Source organism: Vicugna pacos, chromosome 3 (genome assembly GCF_048564905.1).
Source record: "Vicugna pacos chromosome 3, VicPac4, whole genome shotgun sequence".
In the NCBI taxonomy this organism is placed as follows: domain Eukaryota; kingdom Metazoa; phylum Chordata; class Mammalia; order Artiodactyla; family Camelidae; genus Vicugna; species Vicugna pacos.
Genome location: NC_132989.1, coordinates 26,750,400 through 26,768,958, shown reverse-complemented (window position 1 = coordinate 26,768,958; position 18,559 = coordinate 26,750,400). Strand labels below are relative to the sequence as shown.

Below are 18,559 nucleotides of genomic sequence, written 5' to 3'. Positions count from 1 at the left end.
CTCTCTGTGTGTCACAGCCATTGTGTGAACTGCTTACTTTCTGTGGGGTGTGTTATTCTCTCTTCGGAAGGGAGTCCTCAGAACCCAGTTCATCCCCAGTTTTGCTGTCTGGGTGCTGTGGGCCCCGGGATCCAGAGGCCAGCAGGCTGCGTGGCAGTGGGGAGAGGCATGGTGCTGGTGGGGGGTGATCCAGAGCTCAGTGTGTGCCCTCCTCAGTTTATCCCCCTCCCCTCACAAAGGCACTGATTAAGAGATGGGCACAGCCTTGTCCCGCATCAGCACAGGCCTGCAGCTGGCTGGTCCCAGGGGCAGAGTGGCCCTCTGGGCTGCTTGACTCATTGGTCTGCCCGGCACAGGGCCCTGTGAGTGGCCAAGTCCTGGGTGGTAATTCTGGCACCGGCCTGAGATTTGACATTCACCAGTTTACATTCCACGAAGACGGTTACCTTTTCTTTTCTTTTTTTAACCTGTGAAAAATTGTGAAATACAGCACATATAGGAAAATGTTCAGTTTGACAAATCATTATAAAGCAACCACCCATGTAACCACCTCCCTGGGAGACAGTTGACTTTAAACAACTCTGTGGCATCTGGAGCTGGCACCTGGCCTCTCTACTGTTGGGCTGTACATCCCCCTCTGGCCCACCCTGGGTCTCGGCGCCAGGGTGCAGCATCCCCTGGTTGTGGAAGGACCACTCAGGTGTGGCAGCGCTGGAGTGGGGCGCTGGAGTCTGGTTGGTGGGGGAGGACGGGGGGAGGGGGTGTCAATGGTGTGGCTTGTGCTTTTGCACTTAGTCCTGACAGACTCAGGGAACACTCAGACCTCAAGGATTTGGGTGGAACCTGAGGAGCAGAGGGAGCCAGAGATCCTGGGCAGGCCTGAAGGCCAAGTCTGACTGGCTCAGGGTCTCGGGTTAGCCTCAAAACACTCACCCTCCATGGCAGAGCCTGGCCCACCTGCCCAGCCTGACGTGTGGGTGTGGCCTCCTCTCACTGGGGAGGGTTTGGGGGGACCGCCCTCCGTGTGAAAGGTTTTCCTCATGGGCTAGGCTGGGAGGGGAGCTGCTGAGGGAAGAGTGGGACTGTGTGCTTGTTTCCCTGGGGTGAACAGCTGAAGGACATTCCTGTCCCTGGTGGCTGCTCTCCCTTTGCTGCGCCAGCCCTGTGACACTTCTCCAGAGGGGATGTCTTCCCCTGATGCCCAGCCCCCAAGTGGAAAGCCCACATCCATTAAAGCAAGGCCCCTACACACTGGAGATGGGCCTCCTTTCACTTGCCTGCCTCCACTTCCTTCCTTCTCAGCTGCCCCTTCACTCGTTCAGCCCACATGGAGCTAGCTTCCCACCACCTCCCAGGCCCTGGGTGACAGTGAGGGCAGTACAGACTCAGGCCCTGCCCAGGTGGAGCTTATGGTCCAGGGCAGTGCTGTCCAATAGGCCTTTCTGTGATGATGGGGTGTTCTCTCAGGTACTGGGTGGTGCAGGAGGAGATGGGTAGACACGTAAAGGGAACCTCAGGGCTGTGGGAGCACCCAGGGCTGGCATGGAGCTGCAGTGGCTGGGGAAGGCTTCCTGCACAAAATAGACCGGAAGGATGGGGATGGCAGGTCAGGTGGAGGGGCCAGGAAGTGTGATCAAGGCCGGGGTGGTAGGGGAGCGGGAATAGCATGCACAAAGGCCTAGGGAGGAGGGAGGCAAGCACTTCTGGGATGGAAGGAAGGGCAGCACCACTGGGGAAGAGAGGGGTGGTGAGGGGGTGGGGAGGAGGGGGCAGGGAGAGGTGAGAGAGGGGCTGGATCTCCAGAACCCATGAATCACATGGAGGGCTTGACTTAGAAGGATATTTGTGTAGGGGCTTGACAGGGGCAGATCTGCATTTAAAGATCACCCTGGCTAATATGGGGAAGAGGGAGGGTCTGGGAGGCGGGACCAGTTAGGAAGCTTTTTGGTCATCCCAGTGGGAGGCTGTGGCAGCCACGGGATGGGCAGAACTGGAGGAAGAATCAGCAGGACTTGTGCATGGAGAGGATGCTGCAGCCGAGGGAGAAGGAGGGGATATGAGGGACTCCTTCCTCGGGAACCTGGGTGGGGTGGAGCTTAGGATGCTTGTGGTTTCCTCTCTGCACATATCACCCAGATCTATAGACTCTGCCTCCATTCTTTCTCCCAAATGTGTCCACTTCTTACCACCTGAGCCAACTGCCACTGCTCTAGTTCAAGCCTTCATCATCTCTTGCAAATCTTTCCACCTTCTCTGATCTGGCTGACCCTCCTTAACAGCTGAACCTGGTCCTGTGACTCTTACATTGACCTCTTTGCAGATTCTGTTTCTTTTACCTTGAATGTTCCCATCCCTCTTCCTTACTCGCCTCTGCGTGGCCAATTTCTGGGCATTCAGTGCCTGGCACATGGTAGGTATTCATGTGTTTCTCAGATGAATACATATAAATTAATGTGGATTGAATCCTTTTGATCTTTACTGATTGTCGTTTCACACTTTTTAAATTTTTTTTGGTGAGGGGAGGTAATTAGGTTTATTTATTTAATGGAGATACTGGGGATTGAACCCAGGACCTCATGCATGCTAAGCACGTGCTCGACTACTGAGCTATAACCTTCCCCTGATTGTCATTTCATAAGGAAGTCTTCTCTTACTCCCCTTCCTACTCTGTGTTAGTCAGGATAAATATGTGCTCATGAGGCCAGATTCAGTATCCTCAGGTTGCGGGGACAAGCGTCTGCCACATGCTACGTGTTGGCAAATATTGTTGAATTAACTCGAGTAGCGTTATCCTTCCATACTGAGGAAAGCCAGTAAAACTCTATGAGAGCCTTCCTATCTATTTCTGACATTGGATTCTTCTGAAGGTGAGATTTTGTATTTTGGTTTTCAGCCGCTGGTTTCATGGAGAAGGTGGCTTGTCAACCTTGGAGGATGGGAAGGTTGGATCCTGAGAAGATAAGGTGGAGAAGGTCATTTCAGGCAGAGAAAATCTTTAGCTAATGTGAGAAGATGAGATGTGTTTTTCAACTCAACCAATAGGTCACCGTCTCAGTATCCACCTTGTGGCTCTAAATTGTCAGTAGTCTGACTCTGAACTTCTTTCCTGGGCTTCAGTACCTCTGATTCTGACCTGGTCTTGCTCCCCATCTTCATTTTCTACTACTTCTTGCCTCTGACTTTGCTTGAGTTGCTGCCCTTGCCTAGAATACTGTTTCTCAGGGGACATGTCTCAAAAATCTGAGCCTTTTCACCTTCCACTGGAATTGTGATTTTTAGCACCTACACATTTTGCATCTTTCATAATGTTCCTTAGTGGCATGTATCTTGCAGTTCAAGCGACTTCATGCTTCTTCCGTCTACACAATGTTCTTTAGTTGTCTGTTTATTTGTGTGTCTTTTATGTCCTTGTTACTGTCAAGATCTCTGGAGAAGTCAAGTGCCTAACACATGATCTCTGCCCTCATGGTGTCCATGGTCCACCTGATGGGTGGAGACATGGGAGAAATGTCTCCTCCTGATATTATACATGTCAGAGAGGGAGGTATCACTGTTGCTTTAGCTGGGGGCATCAGTCAGGGCTTAACGGAGGAGGAAGCCTAGGGGTTGAGTCATGGCATATGAAGAAGCCATTTGGTCCTGCAAAGTTGGGGTAGAGAAGGCTTCCAGGTAGGACAGTCCTGAGCAAATTTAAGGAGACAGGAGAGTAGGGGCTTGTAGCGGGTAGGGGAGTGGGGATGTTCAGCTGATGTTTGGAAGTTAGCTAGGAGACTAAGTCTGGAAAGGTAGGCAGGGCCTGGGTCTTGGGGGAACATGGAAGAACTCCCTCTGGGATGGAGAATTCTGGCTGGTGTTGAGCAGCGAGGTGTGTTACTAATTTTGATAAGTCAACATAGAAAAGTGAAAGCACGGTGATCAGGCACTGAAGGGAAGATGGTTTGGGGTGGAGAGAAGTGACTGTGGGGGGCCAGGCAGAGATGTTCTGTTGTTGAGGGCAATGGCACTGAGGGCACCCAGCACTTGGTGACCCCTGCCTGGGTCTCAGGAATTGCAGGTGGTATGAAACAGTGAGAGCTGCACCCAGGGACTTCAAAGGAGCCAGCAGAGTGACGCAGACCATGGGGTGTCCTGAGAAGAAGGGAGGCTGCCACCCCATCTGCCCAGGCTGGGGTCGGGCTGCCATGTTTTACTTTTTACACTTCTGTATCATTTGAAAGTGTTACAAAAATACATACTACTAATTAAAATGATAAACATTTGGTTCTAACTCAAAACAAGAAAGAAGACAGGGATGTCTGAAATAATCTGGATGGGGATGGCTCTGGGGGGCTGACCTCTAGGAAATGGTTCCAAACTGTAGAGGGTCAGGGGTGTCTGGTCACAGGGTGAGATGAGGTGTCTTTAGAAAACCACAGCACTCAGTCAACGGCTGCTTGGAAAAGGGATGTCAGGTTATGATACAAGACAAACTGTCATCACGGATTAAAACACTTCTGCGATCCAAGGGTAATAGTCATTTCTTGGAACCTTTGCTATTCTTTTAAAAATTTTACCAATGTGAAACAGATCAACTGCTTGAGACTGGCTTCTTAATGGTTAGATGTTCATTTGTGTGTTCACTTAGCTGATTTTTAATTGATTCATTGAACTGATCCATTGGTAGTAATCTCTGCAAAACATACTCCAATAGGTGAGGTAAGGATGGTGGGGCCCCAAGAAGGTGGAAACTAGAAAGGTTCACTTTTCACTCCCATGTGGATTAAGATGCTGTTGCTCCTGGGAGTGTGAAAAACAGCTTGAAGTGCCAGTTTATTCTTATGTTTATTGTTGTTAAATTAATGTAAAAAACGCCAAAAATGCAACTTGTAAAGTCACAGGTGTGTGGCATTTTATGGGGGCCCCACAGTTTATGTGTGTTTGGGGCTTGCATGTAGAGAGGAGGAGGAGAAAGGAACAAAGATATGAGGAGGGAGGGCCTCGGGAGAAACCAGCAGGCACTGCCCTCGGACGGTGGGTCACATTGAGGCCACTGTGAAATCCTGGGTGCTGGTTAAACGTGCAGGTTGGAGACCCACCTCCAGAGGCTCACATCTGGAGGCCTGGCCTGGAGCCCCACAGCCCACAGGTTTAACCACTTGTCCACCCGGGAGGTTCTGAGGAGGAGCAGTGACCTGGAGAAGGGGCCCCAGTCTTTCCAAAGATGCCCGGTGGGGCACGGGCCCCATCTGTTTCAGGGCCACGCTGGGTCCATCCACCTGGAAGAATGGGGCTTTCAGGCCTCGTCCATCAATCCCACACTGATTCCGTCAGCTTTGTATGTTCTAGGTGTCAAATTCCAGAGGGGACTAGGAATCAAAGGCAGGCTTGTGAGGCCCAGACAGCAGGCTGTGGACATGGTGTGGACTCTGCAGGGCAGAATGGCTCCTGGAGGGGGATGCCTTGAAGAGTTGGAAAAATCTGGGCACTGAGCAGAGAGGAGTGAGACTCTTCTCAGTTCCAGACACGGGCAGACGCCCCATGCTGCTCCATGCTGTCGCCTCAGGACTCTGCTGGGGCTGGGGCGGGTCATGTCTCCACACACCTGTTACCCTTCATCCATTCCTGACCTTGACTAAAGGGCACTTTGGAAGATTCTGATACCCTGTAACAGACTAAGTGCTGATGTGAGAATTGGAGGGGCTAAGAAATTGTTTTTCCAGCCATTTCAGTTGGCAGAGGGGTAAACTGATACCTAGAGAGGAGAGATGACCCATGGGGAGGTGAAAAGATGGGCTGTGAAATCAGACAGAGGTGGGTCCTTCTCCACCTCTGCCATCCCAGCTGGATGACCTTGAACAGATTAGGTGACCTCTCTGTGCCTCACTCTGCTCATCTGGAAGATGGAGATAATAATACTCACACCTTTGGGTTTGTTATCAGGATTCAACATGACTTTTTTCAGAGGCTGGTACCCAGTAGGCACTACTGTTGTTGATGCCCAGAGCCCGAGTCAGTGTTGGGCTAACCTGGGACAGGCTCCCTGACCCCCAGGCTGCTGCAGGGGCCCCTGGATTCTCTCAGCCTTGTCAGGCCCTTGCTTCAGCTATAACAGTTGGGATTCGGATGTGGGGCAGTGAGCAGGCTCTGTTTGCTAACTTTGTATATTGCTTAATAAGGAAAATATGACTTGTCCTGGCAATCAGTGGATCCGGCCATATATGGGGAAAAGGAGTAACTTGGATCTGGTCAAGGATTCGATTCGGAGTTCTTCTTATTTAAAGCAAAATCAAAGACAATATGGAGTTGCCACTCTTCTTTGTCTAGCTTGGTTATGGAGCAATTTCTGGTTATAAATCGGCAACATTTTGCAGGGTGAGCTTTAGAAATGGCTGTGAACTGTTTGGGGAACAAATCCTTTCCACACTCGAAAGACCTTGGCCTAGAGGAAGAGTCCCTGCGGATGGAGAGAAGGTGACTGTTTTGTAGCCGTGCAGAGCAGACTGGGGCCTTCTCAGGCCCAGCCATCCCCAGGCTGAGCACCTAGTCCTGTGGGCTGGCTGTGGTGACAGCTTCTTGTCAGTTCTAAGTCTGGGGCCCTCTTGGCCTTTCTGCAGTGGGCACCCACTCTCTTGCCTCCAGCTGTCTGCTTCATGGCGTTTGCATCACCTCTGTTCCTTAGCCATCACTTGCTCGTTAGTTCATTGACTCAGTCAGGTACATGCTGACCGCTCCCCCTGCGAGGCAGTGCTCCTGACTTCCTCCTGCTCCTTTTTCCTCCTCACTCATGGTTTTGCCTCCTTCGGCTGCTCCTGGTTCATGGCTAGTGCCTTGGGCTCTGTCCTTGGACCTTTTCTTTTCTCCCTCTGCTAACTCTCCCATCTCTTCTTGGCTTGATTTCCACAGTATAGCAGTTAAATGGGGCCAGTCCTGGCTCTACAATTTCCAAGCTGTGTGACTTTTAGCAAGTTGCTCAACTTCTCTGTGACATAGTTTCCTCAGCTGTAAACCGGGGATGATAACAATGCTTACTTTGAGGGTGGTTGTGAGGCCTGACTGACTTAATCTCCGTAAAGCTCCCAGAACAGTGTCCAACAGTGGGTGAGCACTCAGAAAGCTTCGGCCACTGCCATTCTTTGCTGATGACACCCGTTTCTCTCACTAGACGCCATCCTTGCCTGGACCTCCAGAGGTGGGCGTCCAACTGTCCACGGGGCATCCTTCATTCAGTCAGGCAGGTCCTGACAGGAACAAGCCAAGCTGAGCTCCTGCTATATTATGCTTGGCACTCAGGGGATTTGGCCTTGGGGGAGACACCATCCAGGACGTGACCAAGCATAGCAGTGTGTCCTGCAGGTGGCCAGTGCTCCCCAGCCCCTCAGTCAAGCTGACGGTCTTTGTCCACACCCCCCTTCCAGGCCTGCTGCCTCTCCCATGGATGGAGCCCTTATGGGGGTTAATTAGGCCAAGGGCATAAGAAAGAGCCCAGAAAGGTCCAGGTTTCCAGTCTGTGTGGAGGATAGTGCCACCCCTTCTGCTTCTGAAGTATTTTTCTAATATTTATCTCTCTCCATGGCCACGGCCCCTGCCTTGCCTGGGTCTGGCCTCACCGTGGCTCCTCTACCCAGGTGATCTCTCTGTAAGTCCTCTTCCTCTTCTTCTCCCTCATCCTCTGGCCAAAGTCAAGCCAGGCCTGGGTAAAACTCTTCAGAGGTTTCCCATCACCTGCTGCCAGGGTTTACTGTGCAATGGGCCTAGGACCCCTGCAGCCGCGTCGTTCTCTGCCTGGAGACGGCCCCAAATGCCGGGCCTGTGAGTGTTGACCCCCTTTCCTCCTGTTTGCTGAGAGCCCAGCACCCCCACCAGGGTCCTGGAATGACCTGGTGCTGCCTGCTGGGAGGGAAGGCCGGTGGGTGCACGGGCGGCCACAGGAGCGTGGGGCTGAGCTTCCTACCGCGTTCCAACCCTGGCTTTCACCCAGCAGAGCAAACTTGCTCAGTGGTTACCTCCTTGAGTTCTTGGCGGCTCCCCAGGTCGGCCCCTGCTCCCTCTCACACAGCCTGTCCCCTCACTGCTCCTGTACTGGCCATGACAGACTCAGCCACCTCCTGGCGGGGGCCTCTTTTTGGGCTTGTCCTGTGAGTGTTTCTTCCCTGGAAGCCGAGGTTGACTTTGCCTGTTTCCCATATTGGACCTTCAGACCCTCCTGAACTGTCTGTACTCCCGGCCCCAGGCGCCAGTCTGACGTTCAGCTGGCCAATGTGAGCACTTGCCCCTCCAGCCCCTCTGTGGAGTCCCTTCTCCCCACCTGGCTGTGTGCCTCCGGAGGGCAGGACTCTGCCTCTTCCTCATCTCCTCTCAGAGAGGAGCAAGGGCAGAGTTGACACGCCACAGGTCCAAGGCCCCCAAACTGTCCTGCCCATGTAACTGCCTTCTTGGGGGTGGGCACGTGGGTTTTCTACCTGGGGTTCCATTTTAACCTTTGTTGGAGCAGAGATTTCTATGCTAAGATTTCCTTCAGAGGCCCGAGAACCCCTGGGCTAGTCAATCTGATCTCCCAGATGTCCTCATCAGATTCTTCTCTACCCTGGGTGCTGCTGGTCCTGCCTTCTCCCTGACCTGCACTGTGGCCCCTAGTGTTGAGGCCTGGTGACCCATGTCCATTTTGTGGATGGACATCAGTGGTGGGTTCCGAACCAAGGCCTGGACCCAGGAAGCCTGTAGATCTCAGGTGAGGCCAGTCTATCAGGTGAACCCCACATGTGTGGGGGCCAGAGTGTGGGTCCTGGCCTGAAGGCTCTGCCCGAGGATGGGCCTGGTTCCTGAACCACTGATTCTCCATCCGGACACTGGGCCCTCAGTGCCCACCTGTTAACGTGGAGGGCCTTCCTGCCTGAGATGTTGGAGAAAGCCACCCCCTCTCTTCACCCTGGGAAGGGTAGGTGGTCAGGATGTGATTCACAAGGCCCCCGCCCTCCATCCCAGAGCATGGAGGTCGCCCCTCTGGACGTGTGCAGTTTCTTCTCTGGGTTCCCCCTCCACCCGCATCACCTTGTCTCTCCCACAGTGGGCAAAGTGTAATTGTTCCATTGTTTCCCAAGGGTCGTTTGTGCTCAAGCATCTCCCCTCCCAGACTGTATCTTGCTGCCACCCTTGTGATGTTTGCTAATGGAGCCTTGAGCTTCCCGGCTCTCCAGCTGGTTTACATGGTTACAGAGTGTGTTATGAATATCATAACTTACTTGGCTAGTCTTCCCTTCATGTATATTTCTGTTGTTATTTCTACTTTTTCTTTATTATAAACAATCTTCAGTGAACATCTTTGTAGGTGTGTCTCTTTGTAGAGCCAAAGGGTATGCATTTTTATTACATCATGCCAGATTGCTCCCCTCAAAGGGCACTCATCCTGCATGACTGTGCCTTTCCCCACACTCCAGCCAGCCAGGGTTTTGTTCATGTTTTCATTCTTTGCGTATGGAAGTAGAAAAATTATATATTGCATCTGTTTGTGTTTATTTGATTCTTAGCGGCCATTTTGTATTTCTTCTTTTACAAACGACTTGTTCATGTCCTTTGCTCATTTTTCTACTGAGGGCTCATTTTAAAGAACTGTCAGCAAGAGCTCTTTGAATGTTAGAAATGCAGCAACTGGTACTCACAGTCTTTTCATAAATGTTCGTTGACGAATAGCTCTTTGTTGTATGACTTGCAAAGATCTCATTTAACCTGGAAGTTTTTTTTTTTTAACTAGAGGTTTTAGGTTTTTATGTGGTTAAAGTTTTCTCCTTTATGATTTTTAATTTTTCAAATAACACGCTTAGAAAGCATCCCTCTCCCTTGAAAGATTTAAAAGCTATTCACCCATGTTTTCCTTGAAAACTTGCAAGGTTTTATTATTTATGTCTGAATCTCTGTACCATTTAGAATTTGTTATTGTTTAGGGAGAAGGGTATGGATTTAACTATTCCATCCCTTGCCACCAATAAAAATTAACAATCAGCTGTCCTGATACCATTTATTGACTAATCCATTTCAACTCCACCAAACAGAAATGCTACCTGTATCATGTACTAAATTCCTGTATGTGCTTTGTGTCTCTTTACGCATTTTCTCCTGTTCCATTGGTCTGCTTGTATTCCTGGTTGTAAAAACGCTTTTGATAATAATGCCTAATCTTTGAGTTTCTGCTATGTTCAGGTACTTTACAAACTCGATCTCAAGTCTTTCCCAACACCTTGCAGGGTGTAGGTACGATGTCCCTAATGTAGCCAAGGCTTGCAATGTACGAGTCACATAAGTTCAAAAAGGTAATAAGAGGATCAGCCAGGAATCAGAACCAGGAGTGCTTGCCTGTAAGCCTGGCCCTTCCCGCCACCCTGTCCTGTGCTGTATGACCCCACTCCCTCCCCTTCGGGACATGTGGGAGGGGCGGCTTAGAGAATACCAGCTGGGAGGTAACTGCCCTCACTGCACAACGCTGAAAACAGAGGCTTGGGGACTGGAGGCTCGCCCCAAACCCAGGCCCGGTCAGAGGGTGCTGAGTCTGAGACTCCCAGATCACTGACCTTGTATCCCCAAACCAGTGTCACAACAGAGCTGACTGCTGGCGTGATCATGGGATTATCTGTGCCCGGTCTCCGAGCTGTTACACAAGATTCCACTGCAGACACAGCTGGCGGGCGGTCTTCCTTGTAGAAGTGAGTCAGCTGGTGCCCAGGTGAACACTTGCCCCATTGCTGAACAGATGGGCATTAACATGATTCCTTTGAGTCTTAGAGTTGTAGACTAGAGGGGTCCTAAGAAGTCACACAGTCCACCCCTACCATGTTTAGACCAAGAAGCTGATGCCCAGAGAAGGGACAGGACTTGCCTTAGATCCCCATGCTCTGGGGATCTCAGGGACATTCTGAAATCCACACCCTGTGATGAGGCCTGTTGAGTAAGAACTGGAACAGCTCTTGGCTCTCAGGGACAGTGGTAGGAAGGTGTCAAGTCAAAACTCCAACCTCATCTCCTGGAACTCTGGGATGGCCCTGGGGTCATGCCTTGCTAAATGGCTATAGAAGTGTTGGAGGGTGGTATGTGGGGGCCCCTGATCCAGGCCCTCCCTGATCCTATGGTCTTCACAGCTGATACCATGGGAGTTATACAAGAACATGATAAGCATCGCTGCTGAGTTTGGCACCGCCTGGTAGTGCTTTCAGTGTCCTAAGTATTGCCAGCTGGCTGCTTCCCATGGGAGAAAGAGCCCGGCTTCAGATTTGCATAGTCACCTTGGCCAGGGATGCAGCATGTGCATGTGTGTGTATGCATGGACACACACACATATACACATGTACATAGAGATGTTAGTCTTTGTGTGGGGGTTGTGTCCCCACAGTGCTGTCTGACTCAGATCACAGAGTGCCTTGTCCAGGGTCTGGGGGTACAATTTTCCATCAAGTCCTGGGCAGTCTTCTCTTTAGTGCTTTGACCTTGGCCCCCTCTGCCCAGCTGTACTGGTGTCTCCCTTTCCTCCATATATTAAAATTCTGGTGATGCTTGAAGGCTCAGCTCAGATCTTTCTCTGGCTCTTCTGCAAAGGCTTCTCTCCCCAGCCTCATCCAGATTTCTGGCACTCTCCTCCCCTGCAAGCTGATAGCGTTCTTCAGCATCATTCCCCTGGTACTGGAACACAGACTGCCCTGGGACACCCCTTCTCTCCAACTTCTCCTTACAGTTTGCATTCTTGTTAAGTTTTCATGAGATAAAATCTTGTGGAACCAATGAGGCAATCATCTTGTATTTCACACTGTTTTGTATTCTCATCAGTGTCTGGTGCATAGTAGGCCCTCAGGAAATGTTGGTTGCCTGGTGGATTGGGCATTAGTCAATGTGTAAACACAAGATGATGTGTAAACACTGAGATGCTTTCAGGCCTCAGTGGGCATCAGGTGCTTGCCCGCACTCGCTGGGGGCCATTCAAAGGCGTGAAATGGGCTCATTCAGCCCTGCGGGAGGTTATAATCCAGCAGAGAGCTGTGGTGACGACAGACCCGAGAGAAATGCTGAGGACTAGGGATTAGGGAGATAATATGGATCTGGTGTTAAAAGTCTGGCAGTGCTTTATTCTCCTGTGAAGTGGGAAAGGGGCATTTGGGTAGCAGGTGAGAGGGGAGGGCGTGGGAGCCGCACTTCAAACGAAGCATCGCCAGAACTTAACCGCTGTCCACATGGTAGGTTCCTAGTGAAGGAGTGTATTGCATTTGGAATGGGGTGGTGTGATGTTGCTCATTCTCAAACACTCTCTTTGGGCCCCAAATATTCCTCCTGTCCAGTCCTAGGAGCTCTCAGAAGACTCCTGGGAGCAGCGCATATTTTGCCCTTAGGTTCTAAAGGGATGCTAACTGCTACTTGAGAGCATGGTTTTGAGAGGGAAGTGCTTGCCGTTCATTTGCTCATCTGTGTGTTTGTTTTGTGCTGGTCCTGATGAAGTGATGCTCGCCTGCAAAGACGTCCAAATGGGGCTCCCCTGCTTACAGCGCTGAAGCAGCTGGCGACCGTCTCCTGCGTGGGGGAGAAGTTTGAGGTCACACTCTCTGTCATCCAGGATAACACCCAGGCTTCTCAGGCTGGCGTGCGGTGGCCTCCTTCCCTGGGCTCTGCAGACTGCTCTGGCTTTCTGCTCTCTTCTCTAGAAGTTTCTCCAGCTCTGCTGCCCTCTCGCAATTCCCAAACATGCCAGCTGCCTCACCCCACCATACTTTTGATCATGGTGATTCCTCTGCTTGGACCTTCCCGGCCTCCTCCACTGTCTGCACGAATGAGCACCAGCCATCCTGATTAGATTGGAGTCAGCTGGGTGGGGGTTCAAACGCTACCTTCACCTTCCTGGCTCTGCCTGTTACTTCCCTGGGCCTGTTTACTATACAATTCACAGTGCTGACCTATGACCTTCATAGCGCAGGGCCGTTGGGAGGACTGGATGGAGGGAGGACGTGCCTGGCCTTTCTTCTATCCCTGCTTCCACCCCCATTCTCAGTGCCAGGCCTGGAGATGCCTTGCCCCCTCGTTGTTTATCTTGGGGAGGCCCTTTTATTCAACAACTAATTACTGGACCTCACTGTGCGCCAAGGCTAGGCACTGGGAGTACTTTTTGTTCAGGTATCTGCTACCAAGGAGTTGTGAGAGCCCATACTGGGATCCCAGAGGATTATGCTGTTTGAGCTAAGCTCTGCAGGCGAAGTGAGAGGTAACTTGGAGAAGATAGGAGGGAAGAGGGTCCTGGGCAGAGGTGAGTGGGACCCAGTTCATCACGAGCTGTGTTAAGGTCTTTATCCTGAGAGTAGTAGGGAGGATTCTGGGCCAAACTGGGACACAGTCACATTTATACCCCCTGAAGCAGACAATGGATTGAGAAGGACCAGAGAGGAAGCTGGGAGACCGATGAGGGTGGGCAGTTGTCCTGGGGAGAGACTTGGCTGATTGATGGGGGAGGTGTGGCTGTGGAGAGATTCTGGAGGTCAGGTTAGGAGGGGTGGTGATGGTTGGGACATGAGCAGTGAGGGAAGGGGAGAAAAACAATGACCCCTGAGTTTCTGTTCCGGCTCTTGTGACAGGAGGCATGTGTGTGCGGAGAGCAGGTGGGGGCCAAGGGAAGATCAGATGTACAGCACCCTGCAGCAGGGATGGGTCCTCAGACTCCAGGTCTTTGCCACCACCCCTTAGTGCCCAAAGCATTTTGGAAGACTTGTTCCTGGTCGAGACTGGAAAGTTAGCCCCCAGCCCCCCATCAGTCAGCAGACTTGACCATGGACACATTCCCTTGGACTCCAGGGCTCTCTGTGTTGGGGAGGTGGCCCTGGCCTTCTCCTGGGGGAGGCCCAGCTTCTCCTGGGATGTCCATGCTAGGGCTGGGGTGCCTGGCCTCCTCGCTCTCAGGCAGAGCCAGCTGGGGCGGGTCTCCCACCGCCTCCCTGAGGCAGGCATGGGTTTGGCCACGCTCCCGGCTGTGTTGTATCCAGTGGGAAACGTTTAGAATATGTGAATATAAGTGGCTGCTGGAGAGAAATCTACAATTTCTCCCATTATTGGGAAAGAGCTAGGCTACCAGAGGCTACCAGATGTTCTGTGTCATATAATGTATGTTTTATGGCAAATGAAAATATATATAAAATCTGTACCCAGAGAGCTCCCTGCTTGCTCTAAGGGGGCTGGATCCTTCTTTTTATTCTTACCCTTTTCAAATTTTAGGCAAGAATTCCCTTCCGGGCAATGAACTTATCTGCCAAGTTGGGGCCCAGAGGGAACCCTTATGGGGGACTCGTAAACCCTGTCTTTTGAGGAAATCTTGGGGCTGAGGCCACATTCAGCCCCACATGTTTACACAATACTCTCTCTCAGCTCTGAGGGGCCATTAGAGTTAATTGGGTGAATAATCTGTGTTTAAAAAGTCCCCAAATACGTATTTACATAATCCACGCTTTGCCCAAGCCTGTTCAAGCCTCTTTGTGGGATTTGGAGTGGATCCTGGGCTGAGAGTCTTCCTCCTGTGCTTCCAGAGCAGCTTCTCCTACTGGTGACCGTCCTTTGGTGGGGACGGGGATAGGCAGGGTTCCCTTCTGCCTGATGTCATGGTGGAGCATGTGATTTTCCTTAGCCTTTGCCACACCTGTTTTGTGGATTGCCGGTCCTGAGAGATACTATAAGGAAAAAAGTTTCCATGATCTAAAAAGTTTGAGAAGCACTGCTTCTTATCTCCTCTCTTGGAGATTCCTCATGCTCATTGTTCTGCCAAGACTCTGAGAAGTCCTACAGTAAAGAAATGGATTTAGCTTTTTCTAATCCAGCTTCTTCAGGTGTATCTGATCAAAGGATCTCTAGCCATTAACCCCAATAAATGGCCCACAGAACCAGCCTCTGTAGAATTACATTGGGGGACAGCAATTACACTCTTTTTTTTGCAGGGGGCACTAGGGGTCTTGGCCACCCACCCAAACATTGTGTTTGCTGCCTTTGGTCCTGGCCCCTGTGCACAGTCATGTTGATTGTGCACGCACAGCCCTCAAGAATGCTTTTCACATGACCACAGCCTTGCCGGTTTCTGGAGCCGGAGAGTCCAGGCACAAAGAGGCAGGCAGCGGGGTTGCATGGAGACACAGCATCCCGGGTCATGGAGGCCTTACAGCCTTCCCAGTCCTGTGCCCCATTAGTTACTGGAATTCCTTCTGCAACATGGTCTCTGTGGGTCACTTCAGCCACAGGGATGTGCTGGGCTGGGAACTTTGGACACCAGGAAGGATGCATTCAAACGTGCTCTGAGACCACAGCCTGCTTGGAACAAAAGCTGAGTGCTCACAGTTGTGCTCAGGGCTACTTTAGGTAGTCCTGCTCACCCGTCTTCACGTGGTTCTCAATCTTGGCTGCACACTAGAATCACCTGGAGAGATTAAAGAAGAATCCCGATGCTCAGCCGGCACCCAGGATTTGTTAAATCAGAATCTGAGTGGATAAGAAACCCAGCCTGAATAGATGTTAAAACTCCCCAGGTGGTTCCAATGTGCAGCCACAGCGGAGGTGGAGAGCAGCCGCGCTGGAGCCTCAGGAGGAGAGCTGGTGGTGTAGGGAGCGGGGCAGGAGTTCATGGTTCTACTCTCGTCCCAACCGCAACTCCATCTGTTTGCACTTGAGAACCAGACAAACCCCTAGTCCTGCTCAGGCAGCCCTCAGCAGCGTGGCAAGCCCCAGGGTGAGGACAAGGAAGCATCCCGCTGCATCTGCATGAGAGACGCCTTCGTTGGGTGGGTGACGAGGAGGATGAGCGTCAACATTACTGAGCGTCTACTGGGGGCCAGGTACTGTGCCATGTGTTGCCTCAGTTAACCCTCACCTTCCCCATGAGCTATGCTTTCCACTTATAGATGTGGAAACAAAGGCACAGAGTGGTTATGGAATGCGCCCAGAGTCACACAGGTGTTCTGAAGTGATGGAGCAGTGATTTGAATCATCTGAGGTGAGGAGTTGCTGATAAAAGCCTTCTTGCGCAGGAGCAGTGTGGGGGAGAGTATGGCTGGGGTTAGGGGAGGAGGCTGTGTGTGTGTGAATTCATGGAATTTAAGGTTGAAGTGTTTTCCTTTGGGCTGAGGGGAAGGGGATGGGACAGCAGAGGAACAGAATCAGCAGGGTGCTGGAGCCTGCTCACACAAGCCACTCGACCAATTGTGCCTATTTCTTCCCAACTGAGTTTGGTGACCTCCCGCTGGAAGCTTGAAATCGGCCAGTGTGAGTACTTACAGCATAGAAATTGGCAAACACTACAAATCAGGTTGTTATTTACTTATTTTCCATGAGAGCTGACTGTTCTACACTTGCCAGCACCTCTCCAGGCACAACCCAACATCCTAAACCCAGTGCCTTTGGATTCAGGACAGTGGAGAAACTAGAGGCTTGGACTGAGGAAAGGGGGAGAAACTAGAGGACAGGGAGAGAGACGTGGGTGAGAAACTGACTGTGCAATGGAGTAAATAGTCCCATCAAGGGAAATGTAACGAGAGGCAAGTAAGCTTCTGTGACTTAGGGAAGTACAGTGGAAAAACATGATGAGTGCTGAGTAAATGTTAGTTTTTCTTAAAATTAGGATTACTGAAAAAAAAAATAGCACAGACTGGGATGGAGATGAGGGAAGGTCAGGGACTATTCTCAAAAGATCTGTAGACTGATATGGAAGTTTTGCTATGCCACACAGGCGATGAGCTCAGAGAACCAAGTTGCAGCTTGCAGTCCTGGGCCCAGAGTCTGCCTTTGGGAGAGGGCAGACAGGGGCTCCAGCAGTGAGATGGTTAAATCACAATAACAAGAGGCGATTTATCTCACAGCCCCAACATTCCCTTGCTCACTGCTCCGTCTGGCCCTGCTAATGCTCCCCGGTTGCAAATCTACCTATTTGTCAAGTCCCTCTCCACAGCCTGGCTCGCTCTGGCTGCTCGCGCGGTTTATTAAAGAGGCGTTTGCTACCTGTCATCTCAAACGGCCTCCTTTATCCAAAACAGAATAATAGAGATATCTCCCTCCAGGGACACAGGATGCAAATGCCCGAGGACAGGTTGCCAATTTGCTGCGTGTATTAGGGGAAGGAAGCTGTCAAGGGAAACGGCCGGGATCCAGGCTCTTTTAACAAGCTCATTTCTGGGTTGAGGGGAGACCTGGGCCGCTTGAGTTTAGATTACATGGGCATGCGCTTCAGCTTTCCTACGGACAGCTGTCAGCAGCAATCGTTTCTCCCCGGGAAACAAAATTGGCTTTTCTTCCTGCCTCCCCTCCCCCAGCTCGTCCTCGGGTAGCCAGGCCCTGCCAATAATTGTCAAGAAGCCTTCCAGCTGAGGTGCTGCGCGCGCGCAGAGTGAAGCTGCAAGCGGCCCTTGCCTGCTCTGGGGCACATGGGCTCGGGTTTGCAGCCTGGCGAATGCAGCCATGTTGGCTGTGGCCAAGGGGAGAGAGGTCGTTTTCTCCCCCGAAGGGAAATTAATCAAAGCAGGAACCTATACTGGGGGCATCAGGGCTGAAATGCTCCCCTCACCCTCATCCTAGAGGGAGACTCCGATCTCCCTACTTGCCAGGGATCTCTCCGCACTTGGTGCCCACTGTTAGGGACCCCATAAGGGCCTTTGGTTTGACTCTTGCTTACCCTACAAAGGGGAACTGCCCTGGCTATGGGACCATTCCATGTGACACTCAGGGTCCAGGGACTTTCTGCCCCTGGAAGACCCAGGTGGTGAGAAGGCTTGGGTACGGGAGATGGGAACCCACCAGACGGCTCCCTTCAGCTCCTCTGTGCACCCCTCCCTCCAATTTGAGATACGAGGAACCTGTGGCTCAGGGCTTTCCTGACAGCTGGCAAGTGCCGGGCTTTGGACTTGAACCTGGAACAGGACTGTTCCATTTCCTGCAGGGCTCTGCTTGGGGCAGTACTTTGCAGAGGGTTCACATGGAAAACTGGCTTCCTCCTCCTCTGGGTCATTCTACAGTGTCACACCCCTGTGGACTCAGGCTGTCCAGCCACCCTCGAGAGGCCTGCCCTGACTCCTACCCAGGTGTGGGGGTCTTACTTGGGCAGGGGGTGGGGGTGTAGGAGGCTCCTGGGTCCCTCTGAGTTCTCTTGATCAGCAAGATTCCTGTTCCCCACTGTCCTTGCCTCGACTCCACCCGCTACACTGCCTCAAGACTGTGGGACCCCAAAGAAGGGCCTAGAGTGCACAGAAGTGTCCTGTGAGGGTGGCAGGGGCTTATCCTTGAGGTGGGCAGAGGTGACCCCAGTGCTTGGAGACACCTGCTGGATCTGTGCTGTGGCCTTGAGGCCAGAGCTGGCCAAGGAGGGCAGAAGTCAAGGGACTTCCTTGACTGGGAGTGAGACCACACCTTAGGGTCTTGGAAATAAGCCTCAGGGTAGGACATCAAGGCCATGTGGGCAGGGTGGGCGTTTATCTGTGGCAGAGAGACCTCACTGAGCTGGGGTTATCACAGGGCTGGACCTGACTCTTTGTATATTTGGTAGCTCCCCTGCCCTCTCACACGTTTTTGGTAGGTGCTCAATTCAAGCTTGCTGCTA

At 51.7% G+C, this 18,559-nt stretch overlaps 1 protein-coding gene across 4 annotated transcripts in view; it reads left to right on the top strand.

Moving 5' to 3' along the window:
• Nucleotides 1-18,559, top strand: part of CATSPER3 (cation channel sperm associated 3) — a 335,119-nt gene that overhangs the window by 103,326 nt on the left and 213,234 nt on the right. The window lies entirely within an intron of this gene.